At 36.3% G+C, this 26,344-nt stretch overlaps 1 protein-coding gene and 1 long non-coding RNA gene across 11 annotated transcripts in view; both read left to right on the top strand.

Annotated features, from left to right (window-relative positions):
• ART3 (ADP-ribosyltransferase 3 (inactive)) overlaps positions 1–26,344 on the top strand; it is a 207,122-nt gene that overhangs the window by 63,777 nt on the left and 117,001 nt on the right. The window lies entirely within an intron of this gene.
• LOC144304097 (uncharacterized) overlaps positions 1–26,344 on the top strand; it is a 109,024-nt gene that overhangs the window by 31,191 nt on the left and 51,489 nt on the right. Inside the window, exon 2 of the long non-coding RNA XR_013371074.1 lies at positions 21,053–21,078. This is a non-coding gene — a long non-coding RNA (uncharacterized LOC144304097). The remainder of the gene's footprint in view (positions 1–21,052; positions 21,079–26,344) is intronic.

Below are 26,344 nucleotides of genomic sequence, written 5' to 3' on the forward strand. Positions count from 1 at the left end.
GAGAGAGAGAGAGAGGCAGAGACACAGGCAGAGGGAGAAGCAGGCTCCATGCACCGGGAGCCTGACGTGGGATTCGATCCCCGGTCTCCAGGATCGCGCCCTGGGCCAAAGGCAGGCGCCAAACCGCTGCGCCACCCAGGGATCCCTGTTTCTTAAATTTCTTAATTTAATTTCTTAAATTCCACAAAGGAGTGAAATCATATGGTCTTTGTCTTTCTCTGTCTTACCTCATTTTTTATTTTTCTATTTTTTATTTTTCTATTTACAGCATTAAGGCATGAACATAAATATCTGATCTTTATTCACTTTATGGGTTTCAGGGATTTCATGTTTTCTCTCTTTAATCTCTACAATAACCTGTAGGAATAGGAATAGGAAAGTTGTTACTTCGTTTTATGTATGGAAGAACCTTAGAGATAATTGTGTAAGGTTGTACAAAGGTTGTGTTCTATTTCGTCTACCTATGATGCTTTTTCTCTACATTTGTCTTAAACTTTGCAATTAATTTCAGAGGGTAAGAAAGTTTTAAAAATTCTTTAGTAATAGCAATTTTTCATCCTCTGTAGATAAATTTAATTTTTGAAAATAGTAATTTAGCCAAGCATTGCTCTTTGATCAAATACTCTAAGTAACAGGTTTGGTCTTATTGGACAAAGTCAAAGATATGGAACTGGCAAGTTTTCAAGAATTCCAGAACTGTTTTTGAACACTCGTAACATTAGAATAGCTAAAGAGTCTTCTATATATAACTATTTTGAGGAACAACACTACTCATTTGGATATCTGATTTCTGTTAGTGAAAGAATCTGGTTCCTGTTTGTGTGGTAAGCAATTTATGAGTATTTCAGAAAAGTCTCTCAATGAGACGTTATAAGGTAACATCTAGAGTGGCATGAAAAAAGGATTAGTAGCTATGATAAGGGTATTGCAAAAAAAAAAGATTGCCTTTTTGAAGAAAAAATTTTAAAAGAGGCATGAATAGAGACTTTGGGAGAACAAGACGGAAAAAGGTTGATTTAACATTGATACAGCTCGAAGACATTGTCAAATGCAAAGTAAAGGATAAAAAGTGTTAGTTGTTACACTGATAGCAGTGGTAACAGAAATTAGCACAATTTTAACTGGGCAAATAGGGGGAAAAAATTGGTCTCTTAGTATTCAGTAGCACTTAGCTGGTTATTCACAGCTGGTAACAACAGTAGGAAGCAGGTGATACCCATATTGTGTAACACTTGTTGGGCCTAACAGTGGAAGTCCAGTATCCAAGCGATGTAATAGTCTGGTTGTTTTTTGCAAGTCATTGGCAACAGGGGAGCCAAGGTGAAATGCTGTTTGAAATGCAGGCATCACACTGCAATGGGAAATCTTATGCAGGTGAATACTTGGAACCTAGGGAAATATCTGGGGGATCTTTTCATAGTCAGCCAAGCTGCAACAATTTACAGATAGGCTGGGGAAAGACTGAGTTTCCATCCTAGGATTAAACTAGTTTAGTTGTACATACTGATTTAAAACTTGGCATAAACACCAAGAGAAAAGCCTATATCTGCAAATTGGGCACACATAAAACTTGGAACCTCAAATTTAGGAAGTTTTTCATCAGAACACTGAGTTGTTGCTTGGGGCAGGCCAAAATTGCTGGAGTGCTGAATACCAACTCAATCTATTCCAGGGCTAAGCTTTCAAGTCAATAAGTCAGGGGACTTAGCTGTGGGAAACTGTGAAGACCAAAGGAAAGGAAATGAGGCAGGAACTGATAGAATGCAGAAGACTTTCATCCAGCAGAGACTTTCATTTGATGGGGGAAAGTCTTATGAGAGATGGGGACGTGATGGGGGCCTCTCATAGCCATTTGTGCAGAATAAAAAAATTAGACTGTGAGTAAAAATGCCAGTATTTTCAGAGAAATGTCTGACATCAAGGGTGGAAGAGGTTCTGAACAGTTCCAACATTAAAAAAAAAATGTGATTTTAGTTTTGTTAGTATCTAAATTCTCAGCTAAGATGCTCTCTATATAGCAAAATAGAGTTTGAGTCAGATTACCTATGAAGGGGACTAAATATCTGTTATTAATGAAAAAATATTTCTTGTTTAATTGATTTTTTTAAATAAACATTACATAGCAAAAATTGTGTGCCAGGTATGTTTGAAGTGCTTTATGATTATTGACTCAGTTACTCCTTAAATAATGATTCATTTAACACAGTAATTCTAACTCTAAAGTCCACGTTATTTATTTATTTATTTTTTTAAAGATTTTTTTTATTCATTCATAAGAGAGACAGAGAGGCAGAGATACAGGCAGAGAGAGAAGCAGGCACCTCACAGGGAGCCCAGTGTGGGACTTGATCCCAGGACTCCAGGATCACGCCCTGAGCCAAAGGCAGGTGCTCATCCGCTGAGCCACCAGGCGTCCCTAAAGTCCACGTTCTTAATAACTGTTATGCTGCCTCTTTAGAGAGAATATTGTTCTTGATTTGGATTTCTGATTTCCATTCTATCTGTCTAAAATAGCTGAAGCCATATTTGAAATCAGTTTGGGTGCCTTAGTAATTAAACAGAAAGGTAAGGTGGATCTCATACTGGAATTCATACTAAAATGGAAAATGCTATTGTATATAGTTGCTATTCACATATGTATATAGATATGCATGAATGTTAGTAAACAGTCACATAGACATGTATATACTTCAAAGCATTTTTTTCGCTCTTTTGTTTTTAATTTCAGTACAGCTGACATACAGCATTATATTAGTTTCAGGAGTACAATGTGATGACTCAGCAATTCTGTACCAACACCCATTGCTCATCGTGAAAAGTGTACTCCTTTTTTTTTTTTTTTTTAATTTTTATTTTTTTATGATAGAGAGAGAGAGAGAGGCAGAGACATAGGCAGAGGGAGAAGCAGGCTCCATGCACCGGGAGCCCGACGTGGGATTTGATCCCTGGTCTCCAGGATCACGCCCTGGGCCAAAGGCAGGCGCTAAACCACTGCGCCACCCAGGGATCCCGAAAAGTGTACTCCTAATTCCCATCACCTATTTCATTAATTTCCCTACTTGCCTCCCCTCTGGTAACCATCAGTTTGTTCTCTATAGTTAAAAGTCCATTTTTTGATTTGTCTCTTTTTTCCTAGTTTGTTTTGTTTCTTAAATTTCACATATGAGTGAAATCCTATAGTATTTATCTTTCTCTGGCTTATTTTGCTTAGCATCATACTGTGTAGCTCCATTCATGTTGCAAATATCAAGATTTCATTATTCTGGCTAAATAATACTGAATTTTGTGTGTGTGTGTATCTTTATTTGTCTGTTGGTGGACACTTGGTCTCCTTTCATAATTTGGCTATTGTAAATAATACTGCAGTAAACATAAGGATGCATGTATCCCTTCAGATCAGTGTTTTTGTGAATTTTGGGTAAGTATCCAGTAGTGTAATTACTGAGTCTTAGGGTAGTTCTTTTCTTTTTGAAGAATTCCCATACTGTTTTCCACAGTGGCTGTACCACTTTGCGCTCCCACTAGTGGTCGCGAGGGTACCATGTCCTTGCGAACACCTGTTGTTTCTTTCGTTTTTTAATTTTAGCTATTCTGATAGTTGTGAGGTGATATCTCATTGTAGCATTGTAGTGATTGATGTTAAGGATTTTTTTTTTTTTGTAAGATTTTATTTATTTGAGAGAGGAGAGAGTGAGTGAGGACAAATGCTAATGCCCGGAGGGAGAGGGAGACACAAACCCCTGCTGAGCAGGGAGCCTACCATTTGTATGTCTTCTATGGAGAAATGTCTGTTGGTGTCTTCTGCCCATTTTATTTATTTGTTTATTTTTTTAAAGATTTTATTTTTTAATTTGTGACAGAAAGAATGCACAAGGGGTGTGAGGGGCAGAGGGAGAAGCAGACTCCCCACTGAGCAGGAAGCCTGATGCAGGGCCCAAGATTATGATCTGAACTGAAGGCAGACGCTTAACTGAGCTACCCAAGTGTCCCTCTTCTGCCCATTTTAACTATTTTTTTAAAAAGATTTTTTATTCATTTGAGAGAGAAAGAGCTCAAGCAGGGAGAGAGGCAGAGGGAAAAACAAATCCCAGTATCCATGTGAACCCTCAAGATGCCACTCTTCTGCCCATTTTAATCAGAGTATTTGTTTTTTGGGTGTCAAGTTGTATCAGTTTATTACATATTTTGGATACTAACGCTTTTATCACATTTGTCATTTACAAATATATTCTCCCATTTAGTAGGTTGCCTTTCAGTTTTGTTGCTTGTATTTTTTGTTATGAAGAAGCTTCTTATTTTGATGTAATTCCAATGATTTATTTTTGCTTTTATTTCCCTTGCCTCAGGAGACACATGTAGACAAATATTACTACAGCCAATTCAGAGAAATTACTGCCTGTGTTCTCTTCCAGGATTTTTATGGTTTCAGATCTCACGTTTAGGTTCTTAATCTGTTTTGAGTTTATTTTATATATGATGTAAGAAGGTAGCCTAGTTTCATTCTTTTGCATGTAACTGTCCCAGTTTTTCCAACACCCATTTGTTGAAGAAATGGGTTCTTCCCATTGCATATTATTTTCTCCTTTACTAAAGATTAAATGACCATATAATTGTGGGTTTATTTCTGGGTGTTATATTGTGTTCTATTGGTCTGTATGTCTGTTTTTGTGTTATACTATACTGTTGCAATTACCACAGCTTTGTAATATAACTTGAATTCTGGAATTGTGATTCCTCCAGTTTTGTTCTGTCTTTTCAAAATTGATTTGGGTCTCTGGGGTCTTTTGTGATTTCATACAAATTTTAGGATTATTTTTTCCAATTCTGTGAAAAATACTGTTTATATATTGATAGGGAGTACATTTTTAAATGTGTAGATCGCTTTGGGTAGCATAGACATTTTAATGATATTTTTCTTCTAATCCATGAGCACTGAATGTCTGACTTCTTTCATCAGTGTTTATAGTTTTCAAAGTACAGATCTTTAGGTTTATTCATATAAATTTTATTTTATTTTTTAAAAGATTTTATTTATTTATTCATGAGAGACACACACACAGAGAGAGAGAGAGAGAGAGAGGGAGGGAGGGAGAGACACAGGCAGAGGGAGAGCAGGCTCCATTCAGGGAGCCCGATGTGGGACTCAATCCTAGGACTCCAGAATCATCCTGGGCCAAAGGCAGGCGCCAAACCACTGAGCCACTCAGGGATCCCCAGAAATTTTATTTTTGGTGCAGTTATAATTGTTAATTTCATTTTCTGTGACTTCATTATTAGTGTATAGGAACGCAACAGATTTCTGTACAGTGATTTTGTATCCTGAATTTACTTATCAGCTCTAGCTGTTTTTGGTGAGGTCTTTAGAATTTCCTCTTTTAAAAATTAATTTATTTTTCTTTTTAAACATTATTTAAATTCAGTTAGTTAACATATAATGTACTACTGGTTTCAGAGATAGAGTCAGTGATTCATCAGTCTTAATTAAGACCCAGTACTCAATACATCACCCAGTTACCTTATCCTCCCCATCCCCTCACCTCTCCCTCTTTTGGATTTTTTTTTAAAGATTTTATTTATTTGACACAGAGAGAGCGAGCACACAAGTAGGCAAGTGGCACAGAGAGGGGGAAACAAGCTCCCCACTGAGCAGGGAGCCCGATGCGGGGCTTGATCCCAGGTCACTGAAATCATGACCTGAGCAGAAGGCAGATGTTTAACTGACTGAGCCTCCCAGGTACTCCAGGATTTTCTATCTATAGTACCATGTCATCTGCAAATAGTGAAAGTTTTACGTCTTCCTTACCATCTTGGATGCCTTTTCTTTCTTTTTATTGTTGGATTATTGTGACTAGGACTTCCAGTACTATGTTGACTAAAATTGGTGAGAGTGCATGTCCTTGTTTGTTTCTTTTTTTCTTCCCCTCGTTTCTGACGTTAGGGGAAAAAATGCTGTCCATTTTTTTACCACAGGTATGATGTTGGCTATAGATTTTTCATGTAAGGGCTATATTATGTCAGGGTATGTACCCTCTAGACCTATTTTATTATGAATGGATGTTGTACTTTGCCAAATGCTTTTTCTAAATCTGTTGAAATGATCATGTGGTTCTTCTCATCCTTTGTTGTATTGATGTGATGTATCACATTGATTTGTGACTATTGATCCACCCTTGGCATCTCATGAATAGAGCAGATTCAACTTGATAATGATGAATGGCTAGAATTGGCTTGCTAGTATTTTGTTGAGGATCTTTGCATCTGTGTTCATCAGAGATACTGGCCCATGGTTCTCTTTTTTTGTAGTGTGTTTATCTGGTTTTGGTATGATGAAACTGATCTCATAGAATGAATTTGGATGTTTTCCTCCCTCTAATTTATTTGGGAATAGTTTAAAAAGAGTGGCTATTAACTCTTCTTTAAATGTTTGATAGAATTTGCCTGTGAAGCTATATGGACCCGAACTTTTATTTTGGGGGAGTTTTTTAAAAATGTAAATCCAATTAGCCAACATATAGTACATCATTAGTTTCAGATGTAGAGTTCAATAATTGCTCAGTTGCATAGAACACCAGTGGTCATCACATCACGTGCCTCCCTAATACCTGTCACCCAAATACCCCATCCACTCCCACCCCCTCAGCAACTCTTAGTTTCTTTCCCATAGTTAAGAATCTCTCATGGTTTGTCTCCCTGTCTGATTTCTTCCTTGTTTGTTCTTTTTCTAGTTTCTTTGAATTTTTTCTTTTTTCTGGATGTAGGTCTATGTTGGTATTAATTTACCCCTTTGAACTGCTTTTGCTGTATCCCAAGGATTTTGAATCATTGTGTTTTCATTTTCTTTTGTCTTCATGTAATTTTTGATTTCTTTAATTTTTTGGTTGATGTATTCATTGTTTAGTAGTATGTTATTTAACCTCCATGTATTTGAACCCTTTGTAGTTTTTTTCTTGTGGTTTGTTTTCTAGTTTCATAGTGTTGTGGTTAGAAAAGATGTATGTTATGACTTTGATCTCTTTGAGTTTAAGACTTGTTTTGTGGCGTAATAGGTGATATTTTCTGGAGAATATTCCATATGCACTTAGGAGAATGTGTATTCTGCTGTTTTAGGATGGAATGTTCTGACTGTATCTGTTAAATTCATATGGTCCAGTGTGTCATTCAGAGCAACTGTTTTCTTGTTGATTTCCTGTTTGAATTAACCATCCATTAAGGTAAGTAGAGTGTTAAAGTCCCCTACTATTATAGTACTGTTAATTATTTCTTTTGTGTTTGTTATTACCTACTTTTCTTGGGTGAGCCTATGTTGGGTGCATAAATATTTTCAATTATTATTTGTTGAATTGTCCCTTTTATGATTGTATAGTGTACTTTTTTTTGTCTTGTTACAGTTTTTGTTTTAAAGTCTGTTTTCTCTAATATAAGGATTGCTACTCTGGCTTCATTTTTTTTTTTTTTTTAAGGATTTTAAAAATGTATTTATTAGAGAGCCCAAGAAGGGGGAGGCCCAGGTAACCAAGTGTACACTGGCCTGCTTATGAATGAGACCTGCCTCTGCTACTCCTAGAACCTAGGTCCATAAAAGATGTGGATTGGGAGATGTGGTTCTGGAGAAGTTTGTACCAGTTTTCTGAAGGAGGGGCCCTGTATTACCCCCACTGAGGCGATCTTGACTGGAAGGGGCAGATTCCCTGAAGTGGAGTGTGTGTGTGTGTAGGGGTGTGGGGAGGGTCAGGGGTTTGGTGTAAGCAAGTTAGGTAGCAAGTGTCACTGTTGCACTGGTTTCTGCTGGTGGCTGTGTGTTTATGCTGGGGTGTGGTGGAGGGAAATGGTGCCTGCCAGCTCCTTTGTTACTGGAGGGATCTCTCCATGATCCCTGCCTCTCCAGGCCATGTTCTGAGATGGGTAAATCACTGTCTCTCCCATTTGCCCCCAGAATTTTTCTTTTTAAATTTTTTAAATTTTTTAAATTTAAATTCAATTTGCTAACATACAGAGTAACGCTCAGTGCTCATCCCATCAAGTGCCCTCCTCATCACCTATCACCCACTCACCCCAACCCCCCACCCACCTTTCCTTCCACAACCCTTTGTTTCCCAGAGTTAGGAGTCTCTTGTGATTTGTCTCCCTCTCTAATTTTTCCCACTCAGTTCCCCTCCTTTCCCTTATAGTCTCTTTCACTACTTCCTATATTTCCTGTATGAGTGAAACCATTTGATGATTGTCCTCCTCCAACTGACTTATTTCACTCAGCATAATACCCTCCAGTTCCATGCACATCGAAGCAAATGGTGGGTATTTGTCTCTTAGATATATATATATATAAATATATATATATAAATATATATATAAATAAAATGGAATATTATGGTAGATATATATACATATATATATATATACCACATCATATGTAAATAAAATGGAATATTATGGTAGATATATATATATATATACACACACACACACACACCATATATAAATAAAATGGAATGTTATATATACACACCACATCATCTTTGCCCCAAGCATTTTTCAAATTGTTACTTCCACACTATCTTGGTGGGCTGGCTGGCTGTCACACTGTCTCTTTAAGGACAGGACTCTGCTTCCTAATGCCCTCAGGGCTCTCACAGAGCCTAGCCTACTGGTTTTTAAAATTCCAGGCTTGGAGCCCAGCTGGTTGTAAGAACTCATGAAATTTGGCCCCTTCTGCTTTCATACCAAAATGTTTTGGGGATTTGTGTTTCCCCTGCATGCTCCCCAGTGTGATAGTCTGTTTTTTGTCTTTCTCTGCACCACTGGCTCCCTTTCTACCATTGAAAGCCACTGTCCATTTTCCTCTCAAACCACATCTTTGCCCTTCTTACCTTCTTTGATGTGGCCTCCATTATACTTTTAGTTGTGGAGTTTGTTCTGCCGGTCTTTGGATCCTTTTCTGGGTGATTGTGCTGATGATGTTAGTGTTAACTAGGTGTATCTGTGAGACAAGGTAAGGTTAGGGCCCTCCTACTATGCCATCTTTTTAGCCTCCCTTTTCTGCACTTTAAAGTACTTGTATTTTTATTTTTTAAATATTTTAGTTATTTATTCATGACAAGACAGAGCAAGAGAGAGGCAGAGACAGAGGCAGAGGGAGAAGCAGGCTCTATGCAGGGAGCCTGATGCGGTACTCAATCCCGGGACTCCAGGATCATGACCTGAGCCAAAGGCAAGTGCTCAACTACTGAGCCACCCAGGCATCCCACTTTAAGTATTTTTAAAACAGACGATATTTATTTGAGGAAACAGACATTTACTTTTTCCCAAATTGTGAAATCTGTATTCTAATTGTTAAAATATGTAATTTTATATTTCTTTAAGAAATGGATGTTAGTGTAGTTTTAAAAAACTCAAATAGATCTTGTATTTCAGCAACCTGTTATTTATGTAAGTAGGTAACTCTCAGATTTTATTGATCAGCCTACTGAATTGTTCTTTTATCAGAAATGTAGATACCTTCCAACATTTTTTCTTATATTCTTATTTTTAATCTTTGGCTTGTTGAATCATTATGAAATGTCTTTCTTTACCTCTACTAACAATTTTCTTCTTTTCTATTAATGTAGCTACTCTACCTCTTTTGGTTACTGTTAGCATGATTTTTTTCCTGTTCTTTAAACCTGTTTTTGTCTTTGAATCTAAATTATGTCTCTTGAAAAAGTGTGCAGTTGGATCTTGTTTCTTTAAAGATCCATTCTGCCAGTCTCTGACTTGTGATTGGGAGTGTTTAGTCCTTTTCTATTTAATGTAATCAATAAGAAGATAGGCCTTATATCTTCCATTTTGCTATCTTTTTAAATATGTGTTCTTTTTTATGTCTTTGTTCTTCTGTTACTGCCATCTTTTGTGTTATACAGGTATTTTTTAGTTTGTCTCTTAATTCAGTTTTATTTTTGTTTTTTAGAAAAACAACTTATTTAGATACAACTCACATATATACAATTAACCCATTTTAAGGTGTACAGTTCAATAATTTTTAGTATATTCAAAGAGTTGTGCAACTAACACCACAGTCAATTTAAAAACATTTTCATCATTTGAAAAAGAAAACTCCATATCCCTTAGCTATTACACTCCAATCACATACCCTTTCTACCTCTAGATAACTACTAATTTACTTTCTTTTTTTAAAAATTTTGCCTATTTTGGACATTTCATATGACTGGAATCTTTGTCATTTCTTTTACTGTATGTGTTTTTTTTCCTAGGGATTCCCTGGGGGTTATAATTAACATCTTAGAACAGCATACTTTTGTTTAATAGTAATCCAGTTTCAGTACTATACAGAAACTTTACTACATTATAAATGTTTCCTCACCCCTTATTTGTGCTATTATTATACCAAGTAAATCTGTATATATCATAAGCTCATCAGTGCAGTTTTATAATTACTGCTTTATTCAGTTGTTTTTCAAATCAGATGAAAAAGATGACATTATACTACATTTTATATTTACCTATAGAGTTCTCTTTACTGATGCTCTTGGCTGCTGCTTGTGGATTTAAGTTACTGTCTAGTGTCCTTTTGTTTAGTGTCCTTCCATTAGTATTTCTTTTAGGGCAGGTCTGTGAGTGACATTTTCTCAATGAGTTTTTATCTGGAATGTTTTGATTTCTCTTTCAATTTTTTAATATAACAGCTTTATTGAGATGTAATATGTAAAATATGATTTACTCATTTTAAGAATACAATAGTTCAATGGTTTTTAAGTATATTCACAGAGTTTAATAGTCACTTTCATTTTGGAAGATTGTTTTGCAGGGTATACAATTCTTGGTGATAGGTTTGTTTTTTGTTTTTTTTTTTGGTACTTTGAATATATCATGCTTCTGCCCTCTGGCTTCTATGATTTCTGATGAGAACTTAGTTATTAATCTTACTCAGGCTCCCTTGTGCATGATGAACCACTTTTCTCTTGCTGCTTTGAAGATTGTGTCTTTGGCTTTTTGATAGCTTGACTATGCTTTGTCAGGTGTAGAACTCTGAAGTTTTTTGAGCTTCTTAGTAGTGCAGGTTAATGTTTTTCATCAAGTTTAGGAAGTTCTGTAAATAGGCAACTAGGTAATGAGAATTAAGCAATAATGATAAGACTGCACTGATGAGCTTATGATATATACATATTTACCTGGTATCAACTTTGGGAACATTTTGGCTATTATTTCTTCAGATATTCCTTCTCCCCCCTTTTCTCTACTCTTCTGTTTTTCCATTATACATATGTTGGTACACTTGATAGTATCTATACATTTGTGTGTGTGTGTGTGTGTGTGTGTCTTTACATTTCTGAGGCTCTGTTCATTCTTCTTTACCTTTTTTTCCCCTGTTCTCAGATGGAGAATTTCAATTAACTTGTCTTCAGGGTTGCTGATTTTTTTTTCTTTTGCCAGCTTAAGTCATCTATTGCATCTCTCTAGTGAATTTCGTATTTTGTTCATTATACTTTTTAAAATACTTTTTGAAGCCAGAGATTATTTTTTTATAATTTTTTATTGATATTCTTTATTTGGTAAGGTAGGTGGTGGTCTCATTCTCTCTGTTAATTCTTTAGATACTGGTTTTCTTTTCTTTAGTTCTTTGAAAATGTAACAGCTGATTTAAAGTCTTTGTTTAGTAAGTCAAATGAAGAAGTTTCTGGGTTTCCTTAGGAATCATTTCTGTTGAATACATGAACCATACTTTCTTTGCCCTACGTCATGTAAAATTTTGGGGGGGTTGAAACTGGATATTTTATATAATACGGTAACTCAGGAAATCCAAAATTTCCCCTCCTTGAGATTCGCTGTTGTTGCTCTTCAGTGACTTTCCTGAACTAATTCTGTAACATCTTTGTTGTTTATTGTGTATAGCTAGTGAAGTCTTTTTTCATTTAGGTTCTTGGTGAGCTAACAGTTGGCTTCCTTATGCCTTGAACCAGTAAACCTCCCAGCCCTTACCAAGGGGCTCTGGGTATATGTTGGGGTATGCCTTCTGTGCTCTGACAGCTGTTTGCAATTCTGCCTTTGCTTTTATTTCCTGTTTGTGCAGAACCTCAAGGTCAGTTTGAGGTGAGAGATTAGATCTTTTCTGTGTGTGCACACAGCCCTGCACAAATGGGTGGCCTTCTAGATTCCTAGGACTATGTTGGAGCTTTTCAGAGCCCTCCATAAACCTCATTCTCCATTTTTTCTTTTAAGATAAATTTCAGTTTTTTTATTAGAGCCAACTACTTCAGATTGTTAATAATTGTTAAATAGTTGCTGCTGATTAGCATTAGTCCCAGGGGTAGGGCTGTTTACACCAAGTGAGCTCAGAATCAAGTTAAATAAAGACAAGCCCTATGAACTTGTAAGGAAGCTTTTAACCAAGTCAGTAGTGATAATCATGTAGGGTGGACTTTTGGGCAGTTCCAAACCCTTTCTCCCCCTCCATTGGCTTTTAGGCAGCTTTTCAGAACTGTTGTGGGGCTGTTATTTTTCAAGGCTATTGTGTAGAGCAAGGGAGAGGGGAATGAGAATAGGATAGTGAAAAGTCCCCCACAGAGTTTTCTGTTCTCACTGAGGTAAACTGTATCTTAGATAAATTTCATACTGCTACAGACTTTTGGCTAATTTGTAGAGTTCTGAAAAAGTTTGTTTTGACAGATTTTTTTCCAGTGCTTTTTTTGCTTTTACAGAGGAGATTTTCAGAGGTCATTACTCCATCATCCCAGAGTGCTTTCTATTGAGTGTTAGTCTTTATGGTTCTTTTTTTTTTTTTTTTAAGATTTTATTTATTTGAGAGAGAGAAAGAGAGGGAGAATGTGCATATGAGTGGGGCAGAAGGAGGAGAGAGAAAAAGAAAGGGAGAAGCAGGCTCCCCGCTGAGCTGGGAATCCAAGTAGGGCTCAATCCCAGGACCCTGGGATCATGACCTGAGCTGAAAGCAGATACTTAACTGACTGAGCCATCCAGGCACCCATATGTGTGTGTGTGTGTGTGTGTGTCTTTTTTAGGTAAAATTTACATACATTGAAATGTTCAGATCTTCAGTGTACCATTAAATGAATCACATAAATGCATACACTTGTATGTATAATCCAAGTCCCTATCAGGTTATAGAACATCACTACCACTCCAGAAAAATCCCTCTGTGCCACTTGTCAGTCTGTCCTTACCCCATCTCCTTACTTCTGACACTACTCTTGTGAATTTTCTTTAACTGTATTTGTTTTGTCTTTCTAGAACTTCATGTAAATATGACCATTTCAGTACGTGGTCTTTTGTGCAAGGCTTCTTTTCTCAGTATATTTTTTATATTCATCTGTGTAGTTGCATGAATCATTATTTTGTTTGCCTTTATTGCTGCATAGTATTCCATTGCACAATATACCATTTGGTTTATCCATTCTCTTGTTGATTGATGAATATCTCTATTTCCATCAATTTTAGTTGTTAGTATAAAGCTGATACAACATTTCTGTATAAATCTTTTTCTAGACATGTTTTCTTTTTCATTGCTGTAGCAGAGCAGAGTGGTATTTTTAAAACATAAGTCACCATGTCATTCCCCCTGCTTATGATCTTCCAACAACTTCTACTTAAAATTAAATCTGATTTTGTAACTAACTTGTTTTACTAAGTCCTCTGTGGTCTGATTGCTATTTATGAGGTTATGTTTGACCTCATCTCACATAGTTTTTTCTCAGCTACTACACTCCAATCACAATGACTTTTACGTAAATTGCTTTATCTGGAATGCTTTTCCCTATTTTATGGATAGATGATTCCTTCTTGACATTTGGACTTCAGCTAAATAATACCTTCTCTTAACATATAATCTAAAGCATCCATGACCACCTTTTAATTCTGTTTGGTATTTCTATCTGATATATGGTTAGTTTATTTTTTACTAATGTAATGTCTGTTTCTTCAGTCTTATCACAACTGCATCTGTGGCCACTAGCGTATCATCTGGCATATGGAAAGTATTCAGTAAATACTGAAAGGGGGTTTGGATAGATGGATGAATCTATACAGATTTTAAGAAACAGCATAAATGAGAATTGTACATCTTCAAAAAGAATTTCTGTTGACTCAGATTTCTACATTAAGACATGGGTATTGATTTTTCTAGATTTAGGAACTAAGTTTAACTTAAGACTATAATTTCCTCAGAAGTTAGTGTGGATTCAAATAGGTAGAATCAATACAGATATTCTCAGAGTCCAGAATCTTCATTCCAAGGACGGTGGAGTAACTATACAAAGGGTGATCTTATTCATTGGAAATTCTCAGTAATTATGCATTGAATGAATGAAGGAATGCAAATCTTTTCAGTGTGCGTTACATATATGACCATAGACGGTGTTGGAAGAATGAGAGTTGTGCTTATTCTCAGTATTGTTTGTGTACTTTGTGTACTTTGTGTTGGGAACCAAGCTAATCTCAGGTGACCTGATCTGATGCTGGTCCTTGATGGCTTGTATTCTAATTGGAAAGAGCAAAAATTACAAAACAATGAATATTAGTGGAAGAAACCATATGGTCAGTGCTAGACAATAATATGGATGGTCATGGAAGAATGTACTCATTATGACCAGGAGCATTCAGATGAACGTTATTGTGCTTATTTAAGCAAATGGTTGGAGGGAAAAGCATATACACAATTTGAGAAATGTTGTAAATGGTATAGGAGGAAGCCAGCCAACCAATCAGGCAGGTTGGTACAGTCTCATAGGGATGGTAATACTTTGTAAGGGTTCTGTAGTGTCTGGGTCTCAGTTTTACAGTCCAGAAACTCATTTTTTTTTGTAATCATACAGAGTAAAGAATTAATGTTCTCAAAGAATTAATTCTGCTCACCAAATCTAAAGAGACTAAGATGCAAATAAAAAAGACAGTTTATTCATTTATAACGACTCCCAACGAGTGGGAATATTGGTGTCTGGTATCCAAGTCACTCTCTTCCAGTATCATAGTATCTCAGAAGTTGAATTAGTAACTGTAATGTTGTCTGGTAGCATAGACTCGAAGGGATCCATCTATTCTTGTTTTGAATGGGGATTTGCTTTAGGGGAAAACTGTGTTATCAATATGGAGAAGAATTTGGGGGAAAAAAAACCAACCTGCTAAGGATAATAGCAAGCCACCTATTGTTATATCCACAGTGAATCCTATGTGAATCATTTGAATAAAAATCTAAATTACAACTCTTTAAATTTATATTCCAATTTTTTCAAATCTCTGACATACTTTCTTTGTATTCACTGACCTGAGTCTAGTTTTGAAAGAAAAGAAGAATTAAGGAAATATTCGGTCTTTAGTTTCAGTTTCAGATGCTGCTGGTTTATCTTTAAGCCTTTCATTATGGCATCAGGCCAAAAGAAACAGTCTGCCCTGACTGATTTGTTATAGGCCAAGAAAAAAAATGCTTTCCGAGAAACCAGTATGCTTAAAGGAAATTTCCTGAAAAGTGAGCAGGAGTTCAGTGATTTCTGTAAACTGGGAATTCCCTCAGCTGATGGACAGTACACTTTGGAGGGTATAGGAGAGGAGGACCTAGCTTTCCCTTTTTATAGTTGTTGTTTAAGTAGGCTCCATGCCCAATGTAGAGCCCAACACAGGGCTTGAATCCTGAGGTTAAGACCTGAGTTGGGCACTTAACCCACAGTGCCACCCAGGCACCCCTCTCTTTCAACAGTTTTGGTTGAACTCCCCAAAAATTCCCTTAACTGACATTGTTTGTTAGTGCTGGTTACACACTTTTAATTTTTTTGATATGTTTCATCATTCACTGAGAGTCCTAGCAAAGTGCAAAGTGGGTAATAGACACTTAAAATCATCATGATTGGGAGAGCTGAGAATAGCTTCTGTTTGGATGCATTTTAGACCATAAGGTGTTTTGCTTTCCTCACCTGTTGGGATGATGAGATGGACTGGGCATCTAGAGATAACAATATACAGTTGTGTCTCTCACTTGCTCCATGATCTTGATGGTAGGACTATCTGTGCTTCAGTTTTCTTGTATTCAGGTGCTCACTGTAACACCTTAACCACCTTTCAAGTTGTTCTAAATATGACAAGGGATTAAAAGGGTATTTTAACAAATCTAAATGAATTTTCTTATCAGCCAACATTTCACAAATATAGCCAGCTCTCTGGCCAAATTTCAGCTTTTCCCCTACATGCAAAAGTTATTTGTGTCATCAGATATTTCTGTTAGTCTACAACTATATGTGTGACTCTCCAGGTACAACTGTGAGGATCGGAATCATGCAGCGTTTACTCTTAAGAAAGGGCTTATTTAGGTAACTTGACTTACCTATGATAAAGTACACTGGGAGTTTACAAAATAAGACAAAGATGCCCATTTTTCACTTCTTTTTCATTGTACTGTAAGTTCTAGTCTGGAAAATAAACAGAGAAATCCATAAGAATTGGATGAGAAGAAATAAAACTTATAGTTTATCTGATGTATAGGAAACCCAAAAGAATTTACTGTGTTGAAATACCAGAACTTATCGAGGTGGATAGCTAGAAGATCAGTGTATCATGTTTTCTACATCAGTAGCAAATAACTTAAAATGTCAATTTAAAAGAAGAAATTTACAGTAGCAATAATAAATATTTAAAAACCTGAAATACTCAGAAATAAAACTGACAAAGACAAGCAGGACTTGTTTGCAGAAATTGTAGATGAATTTTTCTAAAATAGTGTCAAGTAAAATAGTGTTGAGATAAATACAGAATGATTATTCTTTTTATGAAGTTCAGTACAATAAAGTTTAAGTTTAATATTTTGTTTAGGTATGTTTATGTAAATTTTTAAAACAAGAGAATAGTAGTTGCACAACAATATGAATGTACTTAGTGCCATTGAACTGTACACTTAAAAATGATTAAAATAGCAAAATGTCATTTTTTCTTTTACCATAATTTAAAAAAAGGAATAATAAAATTCAGGATATTAAGTATCTTGGAGTTAGAGGAGGCAAGGGAACATGATGAGGAAGAAACATGGTTATAGCTGTATTTTTAGTGATGCTTAATATTCTCAATTTGGGTAATGAATTCATGAGTCTTCATTATATTCCGAACATATGTATTTATATATATGTGTGCATGGATCAGAGGTGACAATGTATCATTAATAAAGTGGTGAATAATCCAAATGTATATACCTGAGATTCATTAAAAAATTAATTTACCATAAAGTTCTCACTTCAGGGAAATAATTGTATATCCCTTGTTTCTCCTCTGAAGAGGAGCCAGAGAAATGTGACATAATTATGCCACTACTTTTCTGAGTCATTTTATATCTTAAGTATTGGGGAGTTTCCAAGAGTCTCTGTTAAATTATAGCAATATTTTGGCTTAGTAGATTGATGTGTTTAAACCAGCATCCTGTCCTGAGAGGGTCATCGAGTTATTAATCCAGACATCAAAGAACTGAAGAGGGAGAGATAGAAAGATTATGGTTAGTAAATTAAACTGAATAAATGGGATGGTAGGAGATAAAATCAGAGGATAGGTGAAGAAGACAAGGAGGTGAGGATTGGTTTCCATTTTGTGCCCCCCTGCTTTCTCTCTCAATCTCTCTTTATTTTCTTAAACTTTTTCTTTATTTTTCTTTTTAACTTCTTTCATTTTCTCTTTCCTCTCTGTGGTTTTTTCTTCATGGTTCTGGAAGAGCCAGAAGAATGTGGTTTAAGATGTATTGATGAATCCCAATACAGGGGTCTCTAAGTTATGCATGGTTCCTAATATAAGGAATCTGAATGATTTTCTTATTAACTATCTGAATAAACTGCTTAGTATTAAAATTTATTTTATTAAAAATATATCAAAATTAATACCATATATTTTGTGCTAAGCTGTGCTTTTTTTAAATTTTATCACATTTTAATCATAAATTTATGACATTTAATGATCACTTTATAAGATTTACAAGTATCCCTTGGATTTTGGAAGTTTGTTATGCCACTTTGATTTTTTTTTAATATTTTATTTATTTACTTGAATGTATGTACAAGTGGGGGGAGGAGTAGAGGGACAAACAGACTTCCTAATGAGCAGGGAGCTCAACAACAGGAGGGGCATGCTCTGAAATCATGTCCTGAGCCAAGGTCATACGCTTAACCAACTAAGGCACCAAAGATGCCCCATGACACTTTACTTTTACAAAAAATATATGTTAGTATCTGTTTTTGACAACTGAAAAATACAAAGAGGATTTTAGCTTTTATGGAAAAAGATGGAAAGGGAAAATAGTGTTCAGCATTTGTTTTGCAGGGCCATTATTGAGACAGTGCACACCCCAAACAGCAAGCATGGCCCCCCAAGCTCCTTCCCCTGGAACTATACTGAGCATCTCAGCATTAAGCTGCCATAGCTTTGAACTGTGTCTGTGAGCATCTGTGTTTCATCTCTACTTATTTTGTGTATCTGTTAGCAAAATGTGTCCTAAGGTATCAGAAAAGTCTAAGAGAAGTTATTTCTTGGGTCTGGGAGCACTCAAAAATTTTTGCATGTAAATTAATGGTAATTATTTCTTTGCTTTATGACATTTTGGCTTATGAAAGGTTTCATAGGAAGGCTCTACATTCAGATAGCAGAGAAAACCTGTACCGTTTTATAATAAGCCAAAATAGGATTCTGTAGCAGAATTGTCATTTAGGCAGTCTAATTCCAGGAATCTAACTCCTCTTAACCAGTCTACTCTACTGCCTCTGCATGTTGCTTTTGTTATCAGCCTCTAGTGACAAAATCTATGACATTAGCCAACAGATCAGGACACCTGGTCATCTAAAATTAGTAGCATCAGTTGTCCTTCAGGAAGAAACAGGTTTTCTTGATGAATCTGTCTGACCCAGGATCAAGAGGAGTATCAGACCAGGGACCTGGAAGAAAACTGAGGGTACACTCAGCTGGAATTCTGACAAGGATTTAATGAAGGAGTGTGCAAGATTAAAAGAACCAACATGGGATGCTGAGGTCAGCTATGGGAAGTTTATATTATCTCAGAGGCAAGGTAAGGAAAGGATGTTACTAGAACCTAGTGATAAGCCCATTGCATGTTAACAGAAATAAACATATTTTTTCCGAAAAATAACTATTTTCCAAAAAAAATTTTGTGAAAAGAGTAATATTGCTTTACATTTTTGCGAAGCTCTTTAAAGTTTACAATGCCTGGCTTGATAGAAGATAGCTAGATTTCATATCTATTTATGCATTTAATTTGTTGCAGTATTATGTGCCAGCTATCCCCTGGGAAACTCATGAGTGAATGAGAATGAAGAAGACAAATAATGCCTTCATCTTAATAGATTTGACTTTTGAGGTGCCTGCGTGTCTCAGTCGAGTGTCTGACCCTTGATTTTGGCTCAGGTCATGATCTCAGAATTGTGAGATCAAGCCCCATTTTGGGCTCCACACTCAACAAAGAGTCTGATTCTCTCCCTCTCCTACTGCCCCTTCCCCCACTCATGCACATGTAGTCTTTCTCTCTAAAATAAATAAATAAATCTTTGACTTTATAGACTTCTGAAAGTGTCTCAAGGATCCCTGGGGGAAGGGCCTGGGTGGCTCAGTTGGTTAAGCCTCTGCCTTCAGTTCAGGTCGTGATCCCTTTATCTTGGGATAAAGCTCACATCAGGCTCTCTGCTCAGTGGGGGGGTTGGCTTCTCCTCTTCCCTCTCCCTCTGCCCCTTCTGTTTGTGTTCTCTCTCTCTCTCTCTCTCAAATAAATAAATAAATCTTACCCGAAAAAAAGATGCTTAGGGGATGAAGGTGGTAGTGTCACATTGAGAACTACTGTCATATTTTTATAATAAATATATTTATTATGCATTGTATATAAATATATATTTTAATGCAAAATAGAAAACAATGGTAATGACAAATTAATGAAAATACAAATGATTCGCAAGATTATTACTACTATAAGTTAGAAAAACATGAGTACTTGTAGTGTCTATGAATTTTCTAAGAGCATTTATTCAGTACAACATATGCCAACTATACAAATGTGAAGATTACTTACCATACAACTAGAAGACCACTTTATGCAGAATCTGGTGAAAACCTTTGATTTCTGGTGCTCCAGGCACCAACAAGAGTTTTATTTTACTAGCAAGGATTGAGCATCTGCCAAGGTACTAGATACATAGGTGCTATAAGAGTTCAAAGAAGTATGACATGATCTTAGTCCTGAAAAAAGCATGTATTGTAGAATAATTGACAACCAGCCATGGATACTCAGAGATCATCAAAGAGATCCATGATTGCTGAAAGGAGTCTTAGAATCTCCTAGGAAAAGAAGCCATTGTAAGCAGGTGAGAATGATGTATTATAGTAGAGATAGTAAGGAGAGAGATGTATTCTAAAATGTGTATGTGTTAGCTGGCTTAGGAAAGGATTATGGCAGGTAACTTTTTTTCTTGTGAATCCAGAGATTCATTTTTGTTTCTTAAGAAAATGATTCTTTTTTTTTTTTTTTTTTTAAGAAAATGATTCTTTGCACGGACCAATTCACCTCTTTTTATCAAAATGTCCTTTATCAATGTGACCCTTAATTTTGAGATCTTTACATTCATGATATTTTTAGATATTTTCTTCTTTTTAAAAACTGTATACAAAAAAATTGTATACAAAAACAGCAAAAAACCAATGTCTTGAGTACTATAATACTGAAAATTAATTTCCTTGATAATATTCCCAAGTTTTCCTATAATACAGAAAATAATTCATGCCTAAACTTAGTCAAATTTTCTGAGAAGTCTATTTTTTATATTTAAATTCAATTAATTAACATATAGTATATTATTAGTTCAGGGATTAGGTAGAGTTCAGTGATTCATCAGTCTTATAGTATAGCCAGCGCTCATCACATCACGTACCCTCCTTAGTGTCTATCACCCAGTTACCCTATACCCGACTCTCCTCCCCTCCAGCAACCCTCAGTTGTTTCCTATGATTAAGAGTCTCTTATGATTTGTATCCCTCTCTAATTAGATCTTGTTTTATTCCCCTCCCCCCTTTCTCTTTGCTCCTATGGCAGGTTACTCTTGAACAGAGTCTTGAAAGGTGAGTAGGTGTTGGACAGGTAGGTGAAGGAGAAGGGCATTTCAGAAAATAGCGTGGAAGTGACAAATAATTGAATATGATGGGAGTAGATAGTTTAAGGAGTTAACAGCAGCATTTATAAAGATAAGCTAAGCAGTGTGTACTCTATTCAGAATGCAGTGAGAAGGTGTTGAAAGATTTTAAAAGGAAAATATCAGATTTGCATTTTGGAAGATGTCAGAGAAAATAAGAGCTAAACAACTTAAGTAAAAGCAGTAAAAACATATTTGTTCCAGAACTATTGCAATAGGGACTCAAAAGAGACTCAGAATAGAATGGGGCTCAATTCCAAATACAGTATAGAAAAGTAAGGATTTATAGCTAATGAGTGTATTTGTGTGTGTGGGGGGGTGGCAGGGGGGATTAGTGTAGTGTATTTTATAGTGTTTATAAAATTAAGGGAGTAGGGTAATTTTTGCTAAACTGATCTATGAAGGATTCTTGCTGAAGGCAGGCCAAAGTGATCAGATACCACTGGGGGATGGTAGGAGATGAGGAAATTGACCAAATATCAAGAGCAATCAGGTGTCAAGGGTGGAGAATTCTTGTTAAACTTCTTAGAATCCTTAGTGAAACTGGATCCTGCAAAGATGATGAACACAGGAGTTCAGAGGTCAAGACCTTGTTGGGAAGAGGGTTCTGAGGAGCAAGCTAAAGCTTGGTCAATGAGAGTCTTTGTCAAAGGTAACTGTTGGAAACTTGGAGGGAGGCTAGGGAGGCTCTTAGAGTAGGAATAAGAGCTAATTAGGGCTTGAACTGATGCTTGAACCACAGAGATAGAAGAGAAACAGATGAATTGAAGACATTTAGTATAGTATGGATTGTACTTGCAGGTAATGTCATTTGGACAGTTGCTAAATATAAATGACAAGAGGTTCCTTCCTAATCCTTGCTTTGCTTCCTACTGTCTTTTTTTAGCAGGCTTAATGGAATATATGTGTGTGAATGTGTGGTGTGTATAGATAAATTTTTTGTGCTGACATATGAATTAAAGGCAATTTAGGTGATTTTATCTTCAGAATCTTGTGACAATCTGGGGTGTGATAACGAGCAGATAGGCCATAAGCTTATGGTTTTTGATGAAGAGAGGCCAGGGTCATGGTATAGGTAGAGTTGGGGGCAGCATTGGCCTTCTTTTAGAATTGCTTTAGAAAACAGAATCATACTTTGAAATATAGTGCTATGTTTCTGAGCTCATGCATTTGGGAGGACACTTAGAATTATGGCAGACTTAGTCATTTGGAGGAAGAGGAGGTAACATTTGAGAGCATTATAAAAGTGATCATATTTTAGTAAGGGTGCATTACTTTCCTCTCTCATAAACCAGAGATTTAAATAAAATTAATATCCTATGAATTTTTTGTTCCATTTTAAAAAAAGATTTTGTTTATTCATGAAAGAGACAGAGAGGCAGAGACATAGGCAGAGGGAGAAGCAGGCTCCCCGTAAGGAGCCTAATGTAGGCCTCAATCCCAGACCCAAGGATCACACCCTGAACCAAAGGCAGACACTCAACCTCTGAGCCACCTGTGTTGTCACTTTTGTTCCATTTTTAATCAAAGACTTAGAACAGGTTTAGATTTAATTGTAATTGATTCATTATTGTCTTTTTTGAGAGGAGAAATCTGAAGTATGTAGTTCAATGTGTAGTTTAATAGTGCATGCTATTCCATATTTTATTTTTTAAGATTTATTTATTCTTAGAGAGTGAATGAGTGGGGGAAGGAGCAGAGAGAGAATCTTCACTCTGTTGAGCACACAGCCAATGTGGGGCTTAATCCCACGACCCTGAGATCATGACCTGAGCTGAAATCAAGAGCCAAATGCTTAACCCACTGAGTCCCAATATTCCATATTTCAGATCATCATTTCATTTTCTTCAAGCTCTTATTGACAATTTATCTTTTCTTTGTAAAACATTTAAAGAGTTATGTATGTATTTGATAGAACATGCACACAAAACAGGTGGAGTGACAGTGAGAGGGAGAAGCAGGCGCCCTCCTAAGCAAGGAGCCCAGTGTGGGACTTGATCCCAGGACCCTGGGGTCATGACCTGAGTGGAAAGCAGATGCTTCACCAACTGAGACACTCAGGTGCCCCATTCTTTGTAAACAGTTTAAACGAGAATGCTAAATTATGATTTATGAGAAATTATGTAAAGTCTCTTAATTTACCTCAGGGCATTTCTAATATAATAGCAGTTTATTGAGTAGTACCAAGCAGCTTCATCTGCATTTATGGTGCTGGGATTTCCAGGAAGTGTAGTTATCCTTCTTTGATACTTACCTGCATTGAAACTATAGTTGCCAGTTTCAAATAAAATTTGCAGACAAGGCAAGAAGCAACTAAGTAACATTACCTTTCTCCCTCCTACCAGATAATTCAAACAGTTGTGGGTGTGAGAGTGTACTGTTTGTAATCCACAGGATTCATTCACTGTATTGTAAAGATTTATATTTGTTGGTTCTAGGAATCTTTAAGAAACATTACTAAAGAAGTATACTAATTCCAAGTGGGTATATTTAGTACATACTCAATAGCCAAACATAATTAAATATGTTTCTAGCATTATTATCCACAATTATTCCATATGTTTATAAGCTTCTTTTGGTTAATTAGAGGAAACAGTTCTGACTTTCTAAATCACTAAATATTTGGCATCTCACTAAAACCCACCCTGTGGTTTTCTTTGCTAAACTGTGTCTTCCCCTCATCTCCCTACTTGTGTTAGTGGCAGTATTATTCTTTTAAACCTCAGAATCTCAACTCTTTTCTTGATTCTCTCTCTCTTTTTTTTTTTTTTTTTTAAGATTTTATTTGTTTATTCATGAGAGACAGAGAGAGGCAGAGACATAGGTAGAGGGAGAAGCAGGCTCCCTGCGGGAAGCCCGATGTGAGATTTGATCACCAGACCTGGGTTCACCCCCTGAGCTGAAGGCAGATGCTCCACTGCTGAGCCACCCAGGCGTCCCTCCTGATTCTCTTCTCTGCTTTCTTTTCAGATTCAGATCCTTAGCATTTTCCTGGATTCCTTTCCTCAGCTTCAATCTTCACATGAGTTTGTCACTAAGTCTTGTTGCTTTTTCTTCTGCAATGTAATCTCATAATATTTCTGTTTTCACCATTACTACTTCAGTTTAGCCCTTTTATATTGTGATAAAACACATATAAAAGTTAGCATTTTAATTTAAAACTATACAGTGCAATGGCTTTAAGTATAGTCACAGTGTTGTATAATCATCACTATTATATAGTTCTAAAACTTTTTCATTACCCTAAACAGAAACCCTGTACCCATTAAGCAGTCATTCCTCATTATCTTCTCTTCTCAGCTCCTGACAACCACTAATCTTATTTCTGTTTCTATGGATTTCCTTATTCTGGATAATTCATATAAATAGAATCATACAATATGTTACCTTTTGTGTTATGTTTCTTTTACTTAGCATCTTCTCCCCTTGCCCCAAAAGAATTAATCAATTTATTTAGTTTAGACAGCACAAGTTGGGGGAGGGAGAGGGAAAAGCAGTCTCCATGCTGAGCATGGGGAGCCCAAGCCAAAATTAAGAGTCAGACGCTTAACCTACTGAGCCACCCAGGTGCCCCTTAGCATCTTATTTTCATAGTTCACCTATATTGTAGCCTATGTCAGTATTTTGTTTCTTTTTATGGCTAAATAATATTCTATTATGTATTACACCACATTTTCTTTATCCATTTATCTTTTTTTTAAGATTTTATTTATTCATGAAAGACAGAGAGAGTGAGAAAGAGAGAGAGAGAGAGGCAGAGACACAAGCAGAGGGAGAAGCAGGCTCCATGCAGGGAGCCCGATGTGGGACTTGATCCCAGGTCTCCAGGATCACGCCCTGGACTGAAGGTGGCGCTAAACCGCTGAGCCACCCAGGCTGCCCAATCCATTTATCTTTTGATAGATATTTGAGTGTTTCTACATTTCAGCTATTGTGGATAGTGCTGTATGAACATTTGTGTTCAGGTTTTTGTTTGAATAACCCTTTTCAGTTCTTTTAGTTACATACTTTTAAGTGGGATTGCTGGGTCATATGGTAATACTGTTTAACTTAGTGCCCTTACTTTTTTCTTTTTTTTTTAAGATTTTATTTATTATTCATGAAAGACTGAGAGACAGAGAGAGAGAGAGCCAGAGACAAAGGCAGAGGGAGAAGCAGGCTCCATGCACCGGGAGCCCGATGTGGGATTCGATCCCGGGTCTCCAGGATCGCGCCCTGGGCCAAAGGCAGGCACTAAACCGCTGCGCCACCCAGGGATCCCTGCCCTTACTTTTTGAACCAGTGTTTGCTGAAGTGTGGGATAATACCAAGGAGCTCACTTATAATAACATTTAATATTAGTTAAGAAATTAATCTTTTTTTTTAAAGATTTTATTTATTTAATCGTAGAGAGAGAGAGGGAGAGAGAGACAGGCAGAGGGAGAAGCAGGCTCCATGCAGAGAGCCTGACGTGGGACTCGATCCAGGGTCTCCAGGAACACACCCTGGGCTGCAGGCGGCGCTAAACCACTGCGCCACCAGGGCTGCCTGAAATTAATCTGTTTTTAACTTCAGTCCCTCTGATTAAGTCATTGAAAGTCTCAGATATTAGTATGGTGTTCAAACACTTCATCAACTATTTGACAAACACAGAGAAGGCCTGAGGCTTTGAATTTTTTTGGCACATGGTAACATCTAGCTGGAATTTAGTATTTGTTCATTGTGTTTCCTTTTATTGTTACATTTTATTTCTATATCAAGTGACACGGATTTCACACATAGTAGTAAAAATTTGCCTTTTTATGTAAATGTAAGCAAAATAAAGGTGATACACAGAATTTGTAAAATATAATGAAGATTGATCAGAAAATACAGTAAAAAAATTATAAAGATGGTATGAGAATGACTGGAAGTTTGGGAAATACAGACCTGAGCTATGGCAACATATTTCTTTTCCCAGTCTTTCCTATTTCCAATCAACCTTCTATGCCATTCCCAGAATAATTTAAAACAACTTGGATAAGTTCATTTTCCTATTCATGAATGTTTTGTGAATTTCCACTTTATAAAGAGTAAAACTCAAGGCTGTGTAGCTGGACTTTTGGAGTCCTTTATATCTTCACTCCAAATAAGTCTAATTGTTATTTTCAAGACTCACCTGCTTTCTTTTTTTTTTTTTTTTTTTTTTTTACCACTGTACATTCCTTCATGCTGTT

Source organism: Canis aureus, chromosome 33 (assembly GCF_053574225.1).
Source record: "Canis aureus isolate CA01 chromosome 33, VMU_Caureus_v.1.0, whole genome shotgun sequence".
NCBI lineage: Eukaryota > Metazoa > Chordata > Mammalia > Carnivora > Canidae > Canis > Canis aureus.